The 15,383-nt window shown below is 42.7% G+C and overlaps 1 long non-coding RNA gene across 2 annotated transcripts; it reads left to right on the top strand.

Annotated features, from left to right (window-relative positions):
• The first annotated feature begins 4,753 nt into the window (after window positions 1–4,753).
• On the top strand, window positions 4,754–13,854 carry LOC131901424 (uncharacterized). 2 transcript variants are annotated; one of them, XR_009376532.1, is made up of 4 exons: window positions 4,754–4,950; window positions 5,487–5,652; window positions 7,065–7,187; window positions 13,504–13,854. It is a non-coding gene; the product is annotated as an uncharacterized LOC131901424 (long non-coding RNA). The 2 variants fall into 2 exon arrangements; XR_009376533.1 differs by lacking the exon at window positions 13,504–13,854 and adding an exon at window positions 7,421–7,553.
• Window positions 13,855–15,383: the final 1,529 nt, after the last annotated feature.

Genomic DNA, 15,383 nt, shown 5'->3' with positions numbered 1-15,383 from the left:
ATCCATTTCCATCATTGGATTTCAGCTTCAGTCAGAGAAGCAGGGATTGATTGCCAAATGATTCTCACAAAAGACTCACTTCCCAGAACTACTGGTGCATGGACAAAAAAATAAACAATTGACTGTCATGAAAATGGTGATGGGGTTGAATGTGTGTGTGTGGGGGGGATGTGTATGAGTAAACTGAAAAAGTAAGCACAAGTGGGTTAAATGTTAAACAGGTTAATGTTACAGGAGAAAATGGTGCTGGACCTAACCTTGACCCAGCTGCTTGTTCTTACCTGCTCTTTCTTTGTCTGGGGGTCTCTGATATTTTCCTCTTGGCCAATGGTAGAGAAAAGGGAATTCTCAAAAGAATCATACTATTTCTGAAAACTCCAACAACAAAAGAAATCCAAGAACCTATAGTAAGAAAACAGATTCCCCATCTACCCTTCTCTGACCATGGAAATGGGGAAACATCAGCAAGAAGAGGACAAATCCCATCTGAGTGAGGGTAGGAGACACTAGTGGTGTAGCAATCCTATGGCAATAGCCCCCTGCACAAAACCATACATGATATCCATCTCATGTTGCAAACTGGACTTCTAAGTGTCATGACTCATTTGGTGATGGAATTACTCGTTCAAAGGGGAGGCATCTCAGATACTCTGCATAACAGATATTTACATTATGATTGATAACAGTAGTGATTACAGTTATGACATAGCAAGAAAAATAATTTTATGGTGAAATGTCAAAACATGAGGAACTATACTTCAGTGTTCATGACATTAGGAAGGTTAAAAATAGTAGTTCTGGAGGCTATTAAGTATGACAATATGGGGTTGTGAGTAGCTAACAGTCTCTTTCACTATTGGCAATGCTGAGAATGAGAAGTGTAAGACAAAGCACTACTTGCTAAGGAAGCTTGCTAAGAGGCAGAAAGGCTGGAGCCAGAGCTTCAGACTCTGCAGTACAGCAACAAGGAAAGCCAGAGACGGCCATTGCACAATGTTGTGGTCCCCTGAAATGCAGGCACTTAACAATGGAAGACTGACTCCTCGGCCAGACCATTTAATTTCTCTGAGGCCTTGGTGTTCTCATTCTTTAAGCTCTGCGTGTGTGACATGACCTGCTCATGCCCCATCTTGAGTTTTTCATAGAAAGGATTTGCCTGGTAGTAGGTCCTGGACCTAGAGGTAATGAACACCATGAACATAGTCCTCAAGTATCACAGGAATTCAGGGTGTGTTCTAGACTACTGGATGTCACGGGATGTCACATCTTGTCTCCTAAGTGCTGGGAACTTCTGGTATTTATTAAACTTACTATTGTAGGGACAAGGGGCTGGCTAAAGAAACCCACCCTGACCCTGGAGCCCAGAACTAGGGAGGAAAGACTCAGATCAGGGCAGAAAGAAACACTTTGTCTCAGTCAGATCAGAGCCGTCTCTGCCCCTGGCCAACTGCCATGTGAAATCAACCAATCACAAAGCAGAACAGTAGAACCCTGGGCCCCAAGTCAACCCGAGGTTGACTGTACCTCCAAAACATCCAGTATAAACCTCCCTGCCTGGTCAGTTTTAAAAAAAAAGGCTTTTCTGTCCACCCTGGTAGAGACAGCTACTCTCCTGGACTCCTTCCCAAATAAATATCTTTCTCAAAAGAATTTTGGGTGTGATGATCTTCATTCACTGGCATAGAGAAGATCCTTGTTGAGATGTCCCCCAGTGGACAGAGCAAGAGGGAGCTGAAAGGGCAGAGCAAGGAGGAGCTGAACAGAAGATCTTTGCTGAGACGTCCCTCAGTGGACAGAGCCAAAAAGAGGTAAAAGTAACACTTTTCTCCAGAGCCAGAGTACATTGCTACATTTCTGCAGGGGTTTTTCCCTTTTTGCAGAGTGAAGCAAAAGTAAGCCACAGCATAGGCAAGAGAAGCAGAGCTCTGCTAGGAAGCCCCCTTATGAGGGGACTGAGCAAAGCTCAGCTGTAGCAGCTCTCCAGGAGAAGAGCAGGATTTTTGTATCCTGCAGGGAGATCATCCCCCATCAGTTCCAGGCCTGAATTTCCCAAGAAGTAAGAAAATTGTCCCATCCAGGGTTAGGTTGCTTCTTTGCAGTTCCAGCTGTAAGAGATGTGCACAACAGCTCCAGGTCTCTGGGACACCTTCAGGGTAGAGCTGTTGTGAGCAGCTTGAGGTGTCCAGGATACCTCACCATCCACAGCTAAACTGCCTCCTAGCAATTTCAGCCATCAGAGCTGTCCTAAGCACATCAAGGTGTTGCCTGACTCCCTATGTAGTCAGGACACCTTTCCCCAGAGTTGTTGCAAAAAATTTACTCATATTGTTCATACCAAAACCCAGGACCAAACCCAGAGAGTTGCAAACAATTTACTTACAGCTATTCTGACCCTATGCCAGTAGAGGCAGGCTGTTTAGATGATAGGAGGTTGAGCTGCATGAGCTCTCTCAGGAGGCTTGCCGAAATAGCTGTCTAAGAATTTCCCTGGTGTCTACTCCACAGGTGTGTACCCTCCAGAGTCTGTGAAGATGTTTCTACTGTCTTCAAAAACAAATTGTCTATGATGGGACCTGTCACAATGGAGACCAAAATAACATCATGAACAGTTTTGAGGATGGGAGTCAACATCATGACAGATTTATAAACACCTGCATGGAAATATCTATGTGTCACTAAAGTAAGTATACTGGTGGAACTGTAATACTCAAATTGGTACTCCCAATTTTCACCCAGGTATCACCTGGGAAATGTGAGATAAGGAACTGCTCATGCCCAACTATAGATCCCTGACTGCAGGGACTAGAGGGAGATACATGCACAAACACTTAGAAAAATACACAACATAAACACATGTATGTAAGAGACAGAGAGAGAGAAAGAGATACTTAGAGAGACAGAGTGAGAGAGACTGAGTGAGAGTGGGAGAACTCCATCAATTGGATGCTGAACAAATGAATGCAGGTGTGTCCTCTCAGAGGGGAACAAAAGGAACAGGGATCAGTCTGAGTCCCTGTATGGACACATTTAGATGTGTGACCAGGCCTCTCCAACTGCTGCTTGGAGAATCAAATGTACAAGGCCTTTTAAAGTAAGTAACAAAAATCTAACTCAAACTCACAGCAACTAACATCTCACATTAGACAGCACTTGATAGATTCTCTTCAAAGTCATGCTGGGAATTCATACTACTGCCTCAGTCCATGAGTACTATGACTCATGACACAGGCTCTGTTTTTGTTTCTTTTTAGAGGAAGCAGAATAGTCTTTGTCCTCATGTCATTCCTGTCCACATTTGAGGTTCTGCCTTTGGGCGGAGTTCAGAGACACGATTTTGGCATATCCTTAAGGCATACCCTAAAGATGCAGCCTACCAGAAACACAGACCTTATATAAAATGAAGAAATGATGACAGAGTGGACCTGAGATTGAAACCACAGGGTTTGAATGTATGAATACTTATTCTTCATGCTCTCTTCTGTGATAAAGATCAGGCGATCTCACTGTTACTTTCTTTCAATGGTCATTTCCTGTAGCTGAGTGGTCAGTCTGCACCTTCTGCTTCACCTGCATCTTGGTGAGGAAGGTTTGGTGGGATGGTGGCTCTCTGGTGCTCCTTGTGGGTAGATGAACATAAATGTACTTGCAGTATCACAAGGCAAAGATAATGGACAGACCCCCCTGAGTCCTAATCAAATGTTTGAGAAAGCTTGTTTACTAGTGACTCGGTGACACCGCAAATTATTTTGTCCTGTGCTTCAGATGCCCCCTCTGGGGAACTCAGCTGTCTCCTCTATTTGAAGGGAAGTGGTTATCCCAGCTATCTGGTTTTCTCTGCCCTCATAGCACATGCTCCATATAACCAAGGAGATAGCCTCTTCAGGCTCATTCACAGCTGCAGACTCAGAATTCAACTTGGCTGCAGAGTCCACAAGCATGTGTTTTTACAAGTCAGGAAAAAATTGCCATAGTTCAAAATCACCCAAGTCATTTAGAGGTTCCCCAAATATCTTGACAGGTCACTCTAACCATATAACTATTGATGGAGAAGACATATAAGGGCAGAACATGGTCACCAGACTCAACAAGTCACCTCACTGACAACTGAGGAACACAGGGCAGCTGGGAAGTAACTAAAGATAGCCACTGTGGTTGAAGTAGAGTGATGTCCTGCCTTGAAATGGGCACACCTCATTTATCCCTCCCGCTTTAATGTCGGTCTCATGTTCACACATCAATGCCTATTTACCAAAAGGAATGAAAGCCAAGAGTTCCCAGCATAAAGCATTGGCCTTACCAGTTCCCGACTACTGAGCCAGAAAAATTAATATCCTGGAATCCTAGAATTTCAAGAGGCATGACAAGCAGGGAAGTTCTGTTGGTTCCCAGAGACTCCACCTTTCTGTTCCCCATTACTGGAAGATTCAGCACAAGCCCACTTCCTCCAGGAAGATTCCCTTTTCTTGCACAGAACTCATTACATGATTCTCTTGACCATTTCTTTCTTGACGTTTTACATTGTGGCTGAAGGTCAGCTTTCTTCTGTCACTCTCTGGTTTCTCAAACCTCTCCATTCTCTTTCTGAATAAGACACTTCAGTATGCCATCATGTTCATCAGAAAATGGTGAAGGCACTGAATAAACTTCCCAAGGACAGTGGGTGTTGCCACAACATAGTGACATCACAGAGGATGCCAGGGCTCTCCAGGATACATTAGAATGTCTAGGGAAGAGCTGCAGATGTCATGGGAACTGAGATTGCTAAGAGCTTTCCTTACACAAGATGTCAAGTTGTCTTTTGCAGGAGCCTCTGCTGGGATACAAGGGAAGCCCTTCAGCATCCCCTTCATCCAAAGCCAGAGATCTCTCTCTGATTGATTGAACATCCTTCAATTCTTTCCCTGTGTAGAACTGAATCTTTATCTCCTACTGAAATTTTATGTACACAAGGTAATAATAACATAGAAATTTATATATGCTAAAGTCCATTATAAGTACCTGCAACTGAGGTGACTGGCCACACTAGTGGAAACCCATGAACTGTTGACTGGTGGCTGTGGAGCCCCCATGAGACTGGACTAGGTCCTCTGGATACAGAAGATGGTTGTTTGGCTCGAACTGTTTGAGAGGCACGCAGGCAGGGGAAAGGGATCTATCCCTGGTCAATGGGCAGGCTTCTGGAACCCAGTGCCTGTGGTGTGACACCTTGAACAGCCTTGGTTTAGTGTGGAGGGTGTTGGACCTGCCTAGGCTCAGTGTTCTGGACTCTGCTGACTGCTCATAGGAGACCTCGATTTGGAGGATGTGGGGATGTGCAGTGGCTTGGGAGAGAGGGATGGAGGTGTTTAGAGGTAGGAAGGGGGCTCTGTGGACAGTATGTGGGGTGAGGAGAAAATTTCTTAATAATGAAAAATGAAAAAAAAAGACAATACGAAAAAAGATGTAAAATCAAAAAAAAAAGTACCTACATCTCCTTATCTCCTTAGCCACAAGACATTATAGACTTAATGATGACTGAGAAGGACACTTGTTGAACAACTTCCTGGTAAAGAGTCTACAGGAAACAGCTAGGCAGAGTTATGCTAGAGGAAGAGGCTGATACTGCCTAGGAACAAGCACTCATAGGAGCATGATATGGTCATGGAGCCCAGTGTGAGTAAAATCTGTGTCATCAGCACGTGTGTAATGGGTGTTGTACTCTCTGTTCAGTAGCTCAAAATGGTCTGCTATTACTGGGTAGTAAAGATGGCCAGATAGCTGGAGTCTTCCACACAGAACATGAGTTTCCCTTAGAGCAAAGGATATTCAGGAAAATCCTTTGCAAGCCCCTTCATAGTTAGCAACATAGACACTCGGGTTCCACTGGACACTCTAGATCAATGGTTATTTTTTTTTCCAATTCTCTGACCCTTTAAATCTTTAAATAGTGTGAACAGTAGTTCCTCACGCTGTGGTGAGCCCTAAACATAACTATTTCATTGTTTCTTAACTTTAATTTTGCTACTGTTTTTTTTAAAGTTATATTTATTTATTATGTATACATTATTCTGTCTGCACATATCCCTGCAGGCCAGAAGAGTGCACCAGATCTTATTACAGATGGTTGTGAGCCACCATGTGGTTGGTGGGAATTGAACTCAGGATCTTTGAAAGAGCAAGCAGTGCTTTTAACCTCTGAGCCATCTCTCCAGCCCTAATTTTGCTACTGTTATGAATTGTAATTCAAATATTTGATGTGCAGTATATCTGATATGCGACCCCCAAAGGGGTGGTGACCCACACAGGTTGAGGACCACAGTTCTGAATGCAGACAGAAATCTCCTCAAATCCTGGCAGTGATGCTGGGGCAGTGTGATTCTTAGTTTTTATTATCAGACTGAATCAAACTAGTCACGTGTGAAGAAGGACCCTCAATGAGGAATTATATAGATCAGATTTTTCTTTGAACTTGTCTCTGTGGGATTTTATTAATTGTTAATTGAGATAAGACTCCCTAAAATGGGCAGAATCATTTCATTGTCTGCAACCTGTACTGTGTACATATGAAGAAGCTAGAGCATAAGCATAAGCAAACAGGCAGCATGGGTACATTTGTTTATCTCTGCTCTTGACTGTAGATGTGATATGAATAGCTGACTTCCTATCCTGATTTTCCAAAAATGGAACTATTACCTGGAATTGTGGGCTATGATCAATTTTTCCCATTCTATGTTGCTGTGCCTGATAATTCAGTGCAATAAAGATATTAAGAAAGCACTATATGACAGAGGGGTTTTCACAAGTCAGTGAGATGTGTGTTTCATGAAATGCTCAACAGCATCTTATTTGTCTCAGAAGAAGAGATCCTACTTCCTCCTGAACCCAACCTGTGTTTCCCCCTCACAGTTTTACAAAGACCCAGAGACACCCAAAGACTCACAAACTGCTTCACTCTGTCAATCAGTGTCCCCTGAAATTGTCTTGCCATAACAAGTACCATGCTAAATTCTTCTAATGTGTTATATACAAGCCTCACTTCAACAAATGTATTTTTCCTTGAATTTCCTGACCATTGGAATTTTCAGATATGGGGAACTGGGTCTGAATTTACTGCCTTGACAATGAATCTCAATCTTATGCTTTGTCCTTCCTTGATGGTCAGAAGAGGCTCCTTAAAGCTGAGAGCAATGTAGCACCATAAATTCCAGGTATGTGGGGGTATAAGTAATAATTGGCAATATGTCACTAGTTACCTTATGTTGGAGATTAACTCCAGGCCTACGTACATAGATCCCTATAAAAATTTGTCACTATCACTCTAACTTCTGTGCCTTTTCAACAAGGTTTCTGTAAACGGATCTTTGACAAATTTCCTCCTTTGAAAGTAAATAGACCTTATCAGATGTGAAAAGTCATTTTGATTTTTTCCTTCTCCTCCTAGGACATGAAACAGGCCCTTTTGAGCTACATGAAAGATTATCCAAGGAGAATAAGGTCTGAAAGAGCCACAGGTACAGGTTTAGAATGCAGGTCTGAGGAACAGAGTGAAAAACAAGGGCAGGACAGCAGGCACACCCAGGAAATTCTTGGTTATGTCTTTGGCAGTTTAGCCTCTCTGCATGTCAGTTTCTTCTACCTAGAGAAAGATGGGTTGGGATACATCATGGAGATGGGGGCTGTCACAAGGCATGACTTACAAATTCCCTTCCTTCATCAGTGGGACTTCTTTTTTTTTTTCATGTTTCTTTTTGTGTGTGAAGTTACAAGCTAGCATTTATATGAGCTAAGCTGCACATCTATTTCTGGAGAACATCTCTTTCTGGGAACAAAGGAATCTGATATTAAACTTACAAAAATGCTGAAAATGATGCTTTAGAACAGAGAAACACTTCCCTTCGTTGAAAAAAATTAATACTTCTCTTCATGACCATTACCAAATATTGTGCGTGGCGCCTGTCCTTTGCCATTTGGAAAGACTCACCAGCTAGCTATTCTTTATTGATTAGCCACTTTCAGATGTTAAAAGTAAAGAAGATGGAGAGGGAAGGTAGAAATCAACATGTTTGATCCTAAATATAGAGTTGTGTTTGCCTTTTCCAATCTCAGAATTCTAATCCTTATCTGGCTAATCTAATAACAAATAAATGCCACCTGTGTCCATTGTTGTATTTTAATAAAAGCACATAAATGATTTTGGTGACTTACTATAATTCATGTAGTATGTATTGAGTCCAGCTATTAATATTTTCTTCTCTGTCTTGCTATTATTATTTGGAACATCTGTTTGTTTGACTGGAAGTGAACCGCCACAATTTAAATGGGAGAAAAATTTTCAAATAAATTACTGTAACAGAATATGTTTGGGAGTTGTAAAAGTTTTTCAACTAAAAAAAGAAATCAGAATTTAAGAGGATCCTGTTACATGCTGACGGCAGACATCAGAGTCAGCAAAGCTTGCAAAAACAGATTTTTTTCTTTTAGCACTTTGATGGAAGAAGCACTTCATTTTCTTTAATTTTATAATTAATTTAATTTGACCTATCAGCCATGTATTCTTCTGTCCTCCCTTCTATGGGTCCCCCACCACGCTCTCCCCCCAATCCACCCCCCATTCCCAACTGCACCAGTGCAAGGACTCCCCTGGGGATTCAGCTCAGCCTGGTAGATTCAGTGGAGGCAGGTCCAGTCCCCTCCTCCCTTCACCCAGGCTGAGCAAAGAGTCCAAGCATAGGCTCTGGGCTCCAAAAAAACCAGCTCATGCACTAAGGACAGGTTCTGGTCCCACTGACTGGGGGCCTCCTAAATAGTTCAAGCTAATCAACTCTCTCACTTATCCAGAGGGCCTGATCCAGTTGGGGGCTCCTCAGCTATTGGTTCATAGTTCATGTGTTTCCACTAGTTTGGCTATTTGACCCTGTGCTTTTTCCAATGATGGTCTCAATATATCTTGCTCATACAATCCCTCTTCTCTCTTGCTGATTGGACTCCTGGAGCTCCACCTGGGGCCTGGCCGTGGATCTCTCCATCCACTTCCATCAGTCATTGGAGGAGAGTTATAGCATGACAGTTAGGGTGTTTAGCCATCTGATCACCAGAGAAGGTCAGTTCAGGCTTTCTCTTGACCATTGCCAGCAATTTATTGTGGAGGTATCTTTGTTGATTTCTGGGGACTTCTCTAGCACTTTTCTTCTTCCTATTCCCATGGGATCTTCATTTATCTTGTTCTCTTTTTCCTTGTTCTCCTTCTCTGGTCCTGATCCTGCTGGGACCTCTTGCTCCCCTAAGCTTTCTTTCTCCCGACACTTGCCCTTCATTAACTCCCCTCATGTCCAGTTTGCTCATTCATTTCTCTGTTGTTGGGTGATCCCTGTGTCTTCCTTGGGGTCCTGTTTTCTAGGTAGCCTCCCCCGAGTTGTGAGTAGCACTCTAGTCATCCTTCATTTTACATCTATTATTTTTCTATGAGTGAGTACATACCATGTTTGTCTTTCTGAATATGGGTTACCTCACTCAGGATAATTTTTTTTCTAAATCCATTCATTTGCCTGCAAACCTCATTATGTCATTGTTTTTCTCTGTTGAGAAGTACTCCATTGTGTATATGTACCACATTTCATTTATCCATTCTTCAATTGAAGGACATCTAGGTTGTTTCCAGGTTCTGGCTATTACAAATAAAACTGCTATGAACATAGCTGAGCATGTGCCCTTGTGTATGATTGAGCATTCCTTGGGTATATGCCCAAGAGTGGTATAGCTGTGTTTGGGGGAGATTGATTCCCAATTTTCTAAGAAATCGCCATATTCATTTCCAAAGTGGAAAAGTACAAGCTTGCATTCCCACCAACAATGTAGGAGTGTTTCCCTTGCTCCATATCCTCTCCAGTGTTTTTGACCTTAGCCATTTTGATGGGTGTAAGGTGGTATTTCACAGTCCTTTTGATTTGCATTTCCCTGCTGATTAGGGAGGTTGAGCAATTCCTTAAATGTCGTTCAACCATTTGAGTTTCCTCTGTTGAGAATTCTCTGTTTAGCTCTATAGCCCATTTCTTAATTGGACTGTTGGATATTTTGATGTCTAATTTCTTGAGTTCTTTATATATTCTGGATATCAGCCCCCTGTCAGACGTGGGGTTGGTGAAGATCTTTTCCCATTGTGTAGGCTGTCACTTTGTCTTGTTGACTGTGTCCTTTTCTCTACAAAAGCTTCTCTGGTATAAGAGGTCCCATTGATTGATTGTTTCTCTCAGTGACTGTGATACTGGTGTTATATTTAGGAAGTGATCTCCTATGCCAATGCATTCAAGACTACTTCCTACTTTCTCTTCTATCAGGATCAGAGTAACTGGATTTATGTTGAGTTACAAATATATATAAATTTTGATATAAAATTCATACTTTAAGGAAAGTTTAAAGAATCAAAATAGCATCAAAGTATTATGAGAACAGTGGCAATAGAATTGTCCCTTAATTTTGGCTTTCTTCTGCCCCATATCAGTTGATTCTTCAGACATGATACAGAGATTATGCATTTTCTTTTTAACAACATGCTTGGCTTTAAAGAAGGAGAGAGTCATTATCCAACTCCAAAGCCAGCTTTAATTTTTAATTGATCTGGGACTACATAAACACCATTTGTAATAAGTGTTTGTAGAGAAGAGCAAAAACAATCATTTAGGAGGACCTATGAATTTTATGTGTGATGTAATACCAATAGGCCAAGTTACTTTAAATTGGATGGTCATGCTGGTTGAGGAACTATCACTTCTTCTAATTAAGAGGTCTGTCTTGTTCAAATCGAACTTTTATCAATTTTTTTTCTGGAGCTGAGGATCAAACCTAGGGCCTTGTGCATGCTAGGCAAGCACTCTACCACTGAGCTAAATCCCCAATCCCATAATTTTTTTTTTTTGGTTTTTTTCGAGACAGGATTTCTCTGTGTAGCTTTGTGCCTTTCCTGAATCTCGCTCTGTAAACCTGGCTGGCCTTGAACTCACAAAGATTCGCCTGGCTCTGCCTCCCAAGTGCTGGGATTAAAGGCATGTGCCGCCGCCGCCGCCGCCGCCGCCACCACCACCACCACCACCACTGCCCGGCCCTTTATCAATTTTGATGGTATTTATAGCTTACCTTCTCTGATAGAAACAAAAGCAAAACCTCATCCCCAACTTAACACATATCCTGGTTTCCATTCTGAGGTCAGCACATCCTTTAAATATACAGGCTGATTTAACTCTGTAGTTTTTTTTTTAATGTCCAATGTCTCTCTGCAGTTATTATTCCTTTCTCATTAGCATTGAGAAAATACAAAGTTAATAAAGCATTATGTAATCTATTTCTGGGGGATTTTGTTGCTCCTTTTTGTTTATTTAGCATACCCTTTAGAGTTCAATTTGATGTTTCTATGACTATTTCTCCTATAGCATTGTGTGGTATACCTGTAATATGTTTTATATCATAATAAGCAAAAAACTGTTTCATTTTACCAGAGACATAGGCTAGATATTGTTAGGTTTGACATACATAGGTATACCCATGATGGCCATAACTTCTAGTAATTTCTGGATTATAGAATCAATCGTTTTGAAACTCAGAGCAGTTGCTCATGGAAATCCTGAGTAGGTATCAATGGTGTGGTGCACATGTTTCAATTTTCCAAATTGTACAAAATGAAATGCATCCATCTGCCAGATTTCATTCCTCTGAGTGCCCTTTCGGTTACATCCTTTGGGTAGTGGAGTCTGATTATAAAATGAACAAGTAGGATATTTCCATATAATTTCCTTAGATTGTTTCCAGGTTATGGAAAAATCCTTTTTTAAAACCTCACTATTGACATGATTTTTTTATGAAACTCTGAGGCCTCCTGTACATTTCTTATCAATAGTTGATCAATCCCCTCATTTTCTTGTGCTAAAGGGCCTGACAGACTCATATGGTATTGGATATGAGTTATATATAAGGGATACTTCCTGTTTCTGATTATATCTTATAAATAAATAAATAACATAGTTAATTCTGACTCATCAGGGATAAATTCTGCAGTTTCAATATGTAGGACCACTTTTTCTGCATACTGAGATTCATTAACTATGTTGAGAGTTTCTGAAGAGAGGAAGTAATAAGGCAAGGTGCATAGAGGAGCTAACTCTCTCTTTTGGCACTGGATTTCATAGGGCTAAGATGTAGTAGCTTGCTCTCTACCTCTCTAATCTTTCAGCTTTTACCCCAATATCTGGCTCTTGGTTTTTTATTAATAAGACCTTTTAAGATCTGTGTTGCAGGGAAGTGGCTTAACTGCTCCTTGAACCCAAAGAACCTTTATATAAAGAAGTCTGTAACAATGTAGTGTGCTTTGCAGATGCTCCCTTGTCTATTGCTCAGCTGTATATAAGCACTGAGTAGAATAAACTGGATACAACAGTATTCAGTGATAGTCCTCCCAAATCTATCCTATGTCTCTGTGTTTCTTGTATGTCTCTGTTTTTTCTGTCTTTTCTTTTCTTTTTTTTTTTTTTTTAATTTTTATTTTGCAATACAATTAAGTTCTACATACAGGCACAGATTCCCTTGTTCTCCCCCCTCCCGCCCCCCTCACCTTCCCCCCAGCCCGCCTCCCATTCCAATCTCCTCCAGGGCAAAGCCTTCCCCACAGACTGAGATCAACCTGGTGGACTCAGTCCAGGTAGGTCCAGTCCCCTCCTCCCAGGCCGAGCCAAGCGACCCTGCATAGGCCCCAGGTTTCAAACAGCCGACTCATGCAATGAGCACAGGACCCAGTGCCAGTGCCTGGATGCCTCCCAAATCTATCCTATGTCTTTGTCTTTCTTTTATGTCTCTGTTTTTTCTGTCTTTTCTTAATCTACACTCCCCTATTCAGGTATTGTTTGACAGGTTGGATGGTCCTGACAAGGGTCTGAGGAATATAAAGGTCTGATGACATAAAGGCTTGCATTATATGGGTCTAAAAGTTCCAAATAAGGTCATAAATTTTTATTTCTGTTCCTAGTTTATATCTGTCTCCACAGGTTTGTACTTTGCTGACAGACCCATCCAAGCATCATTTGTAAATGACAACCTGCTCCATGTGACTATGAGCCCTGAACTTCATGAAAGCTGATATAAACTAATCCAACTGATGCAAATGCTGTTTCTTTAGTTGGTCAATGAACCAGTGGTTTCTAAATTGCCTCCTTACCTTTGACTAACATTCTAGCCTCCCAAGGCCCTGACAATGTCAGAGACAAGGACAGAATCTCTAAGGACAGGCAACTAGATCATCTTACAGACAGGTTGACTAGCAAAAGGACATTGAGGCAGAGCCCTTGACACTTTCAACCTGTAAACATCCTATACAAACATCCTGTTAGCTTGCCCCACCTTATGCAAATAACAGCTTCTTGCTCCCCCCACCTTGCAGGAACTATATAAACCCTCTTGGAGAAAAATAAAGTGGCACCTTGATCAGAATCTAGACTTGGTGTATTTCCTTTGTATCTCCTATCCCTATCATTCCGTCCTTAGGGTGATCGAGAACCCATTGAAGCCCTGCAGGTGGGGCAACTGGCACCCAACGTGGATGAAACCACCTCTGAAATCGCCCGGTTCAGGATGAGATCCCGGAGGAGAGCGGAGATGACGCAGGTAAGAAAGTGACAAGCCATGGGACAGGCAACTTCGTCACAAGGTTTATTTCTGGCCTAAATGTGCCCCTCAAGATACAAGGAACTGGGGTAAAGAAAAAAGACCTCAAAGCCTGTGATTATTAATGACATTCTCAGGGTTTATAAATATTCCCCTGACATACAAAAGCTTATTTATATAGGAGAAAAAATCTTCAAAGAAGCCTTTCTCTCCCCCTCTACCTGCCCTAAGACCCCCCCCCCTCCCCGAGCGCTTTCTGGTCCACCTTTAGTCTGTCCCTCGGTTCACGACCTGCACTCTATGGAAGAGGCAATGCTCACGACTTTTAAACCTAACAATCCCCAGGAGTCCGCTCCTGCCCATCCTCATCCCTCTGTTAATTTGACCTATATCTCCCCTCTAGAACACACCTAGGAGGCTTCCATAGAGAAAGGGGCAGCCTGTTACCATAATCCAGACTGGCCTCCTGCAAAAATCTCCCCTTAACACAGAAGTCCTTGGGCCCTTTTATACCACCTCAAAAATCTCCAGCAGTTCCCCCTTCCACAATGCCCCCTCCCTATGTTTCTCCATCTTCCCATTTTTGTGGGTCTATTCTTGATGAGTTGGCTCCCCCTGTCCCAGATCTCGGCTCACTGAGACGGGCCCACCAGTCTCATAGGGAACATGTTGAGCTTTTAAGGGAATTGAAAACTCTTGACAAAGAATTTAAAGATCTTGCCCTTTAAATGGTGGCTCCTGGTCCGCTAAAACCATCTCAAAAATCTAGTAAATCGAAGAGTAAGCTTCAGCCTGTCCTGGCATTTCCTGTTACCAGGAGCCAGACCTCTGGGGACTCATCAGAGGTGGCTGCCCAGAGCGGCCCATCAGGGGGTTTAAAAGATCAAAATGAGGAGGGGGAGGAGGGGAGGTGGAGGCAGAGGCGGAGGAAGACCCGTCACAAGAGGACCCCCCCCAGAACAGACTTATCACAAATTAAATTTCCGCCTAGTTGAAAAGCTGAAATCCGCCTGTGCTCAGTATGGTCCTAGGGCTCCTTTTACATTAGCCTTGGTGGAAAACCAAAGCGAACATTGGTTGACCCCTAATGACTGGTATTTTCTTGCCCTTGTGACTCTTTCTGGGGGTGACTTTGTCCTCTGGAAAACAGAATTCACAGAAAATTGTTGAGAAGTTGCTCAAAAAAATACTGAACAGCCGTCCTCAAAAACTTGGACACTAAAGAAACTCCTCAACAACCCCCCTTACAATACAAACGCAGCACAGGCAAAATTCCCTCCTGGCCTCCAGACCCAGATTCAAAACGCGGGGGTCCGGGCCTGGAAATGCCTGCCCCAAAAGGGTTCGGCTACCACCTCATTAGCAAAGATTCGTCAGGGCCCTGATGAACCTTTTAGTGAATTTGTCTCTCGCTTAAATGATGCAGCTGAGAGACTTTTTGGGCCGAACAAACACGAAAGCACCTTTGTTAAACACTTGGCCTTTGAAAATGCAAACCCTGCCTGCCAGGAAGTCCTCCGCCCTCATAAAAACAGAGCGGACCTGTCTGAATATGTGAGACTCTGTTCAGGTGTTGGCGCCACCCATGCCATGGGATCAGCTATAGGTGCTGCCCTCAGGGCTTCACAACAGCCTGGAGCCCGCACCTGTTACTTCTGTAAACAACCCGGACATTTCGCTAGGGAATGTCCCCAGAAAGGTCACAGCCTCCCGCCCTTAGCCCAGCCGGCTCAGGAGGCCTCCTCTATGAGGCCCCTGCC

The sequence above is a fragment of the Peromyscus eremicus genome, unplaced genomic scaffold (assembly GCF_949786415.1).
Source record: "Peromyscus eremicus unplaced genomic scaffold, PerEre_H2_v1 PerEre#2#unplaced_80, whole genome shotgun sequence".
NCBI lineage: Eukaryota > Metazoa > Chordata > Mammalia > Rodentia > Cricetidae > Peromyscus > Peromyscus eremicus.
This window is presented reverse-complemented; position numbering and strand designations above follow the sequence as displayed.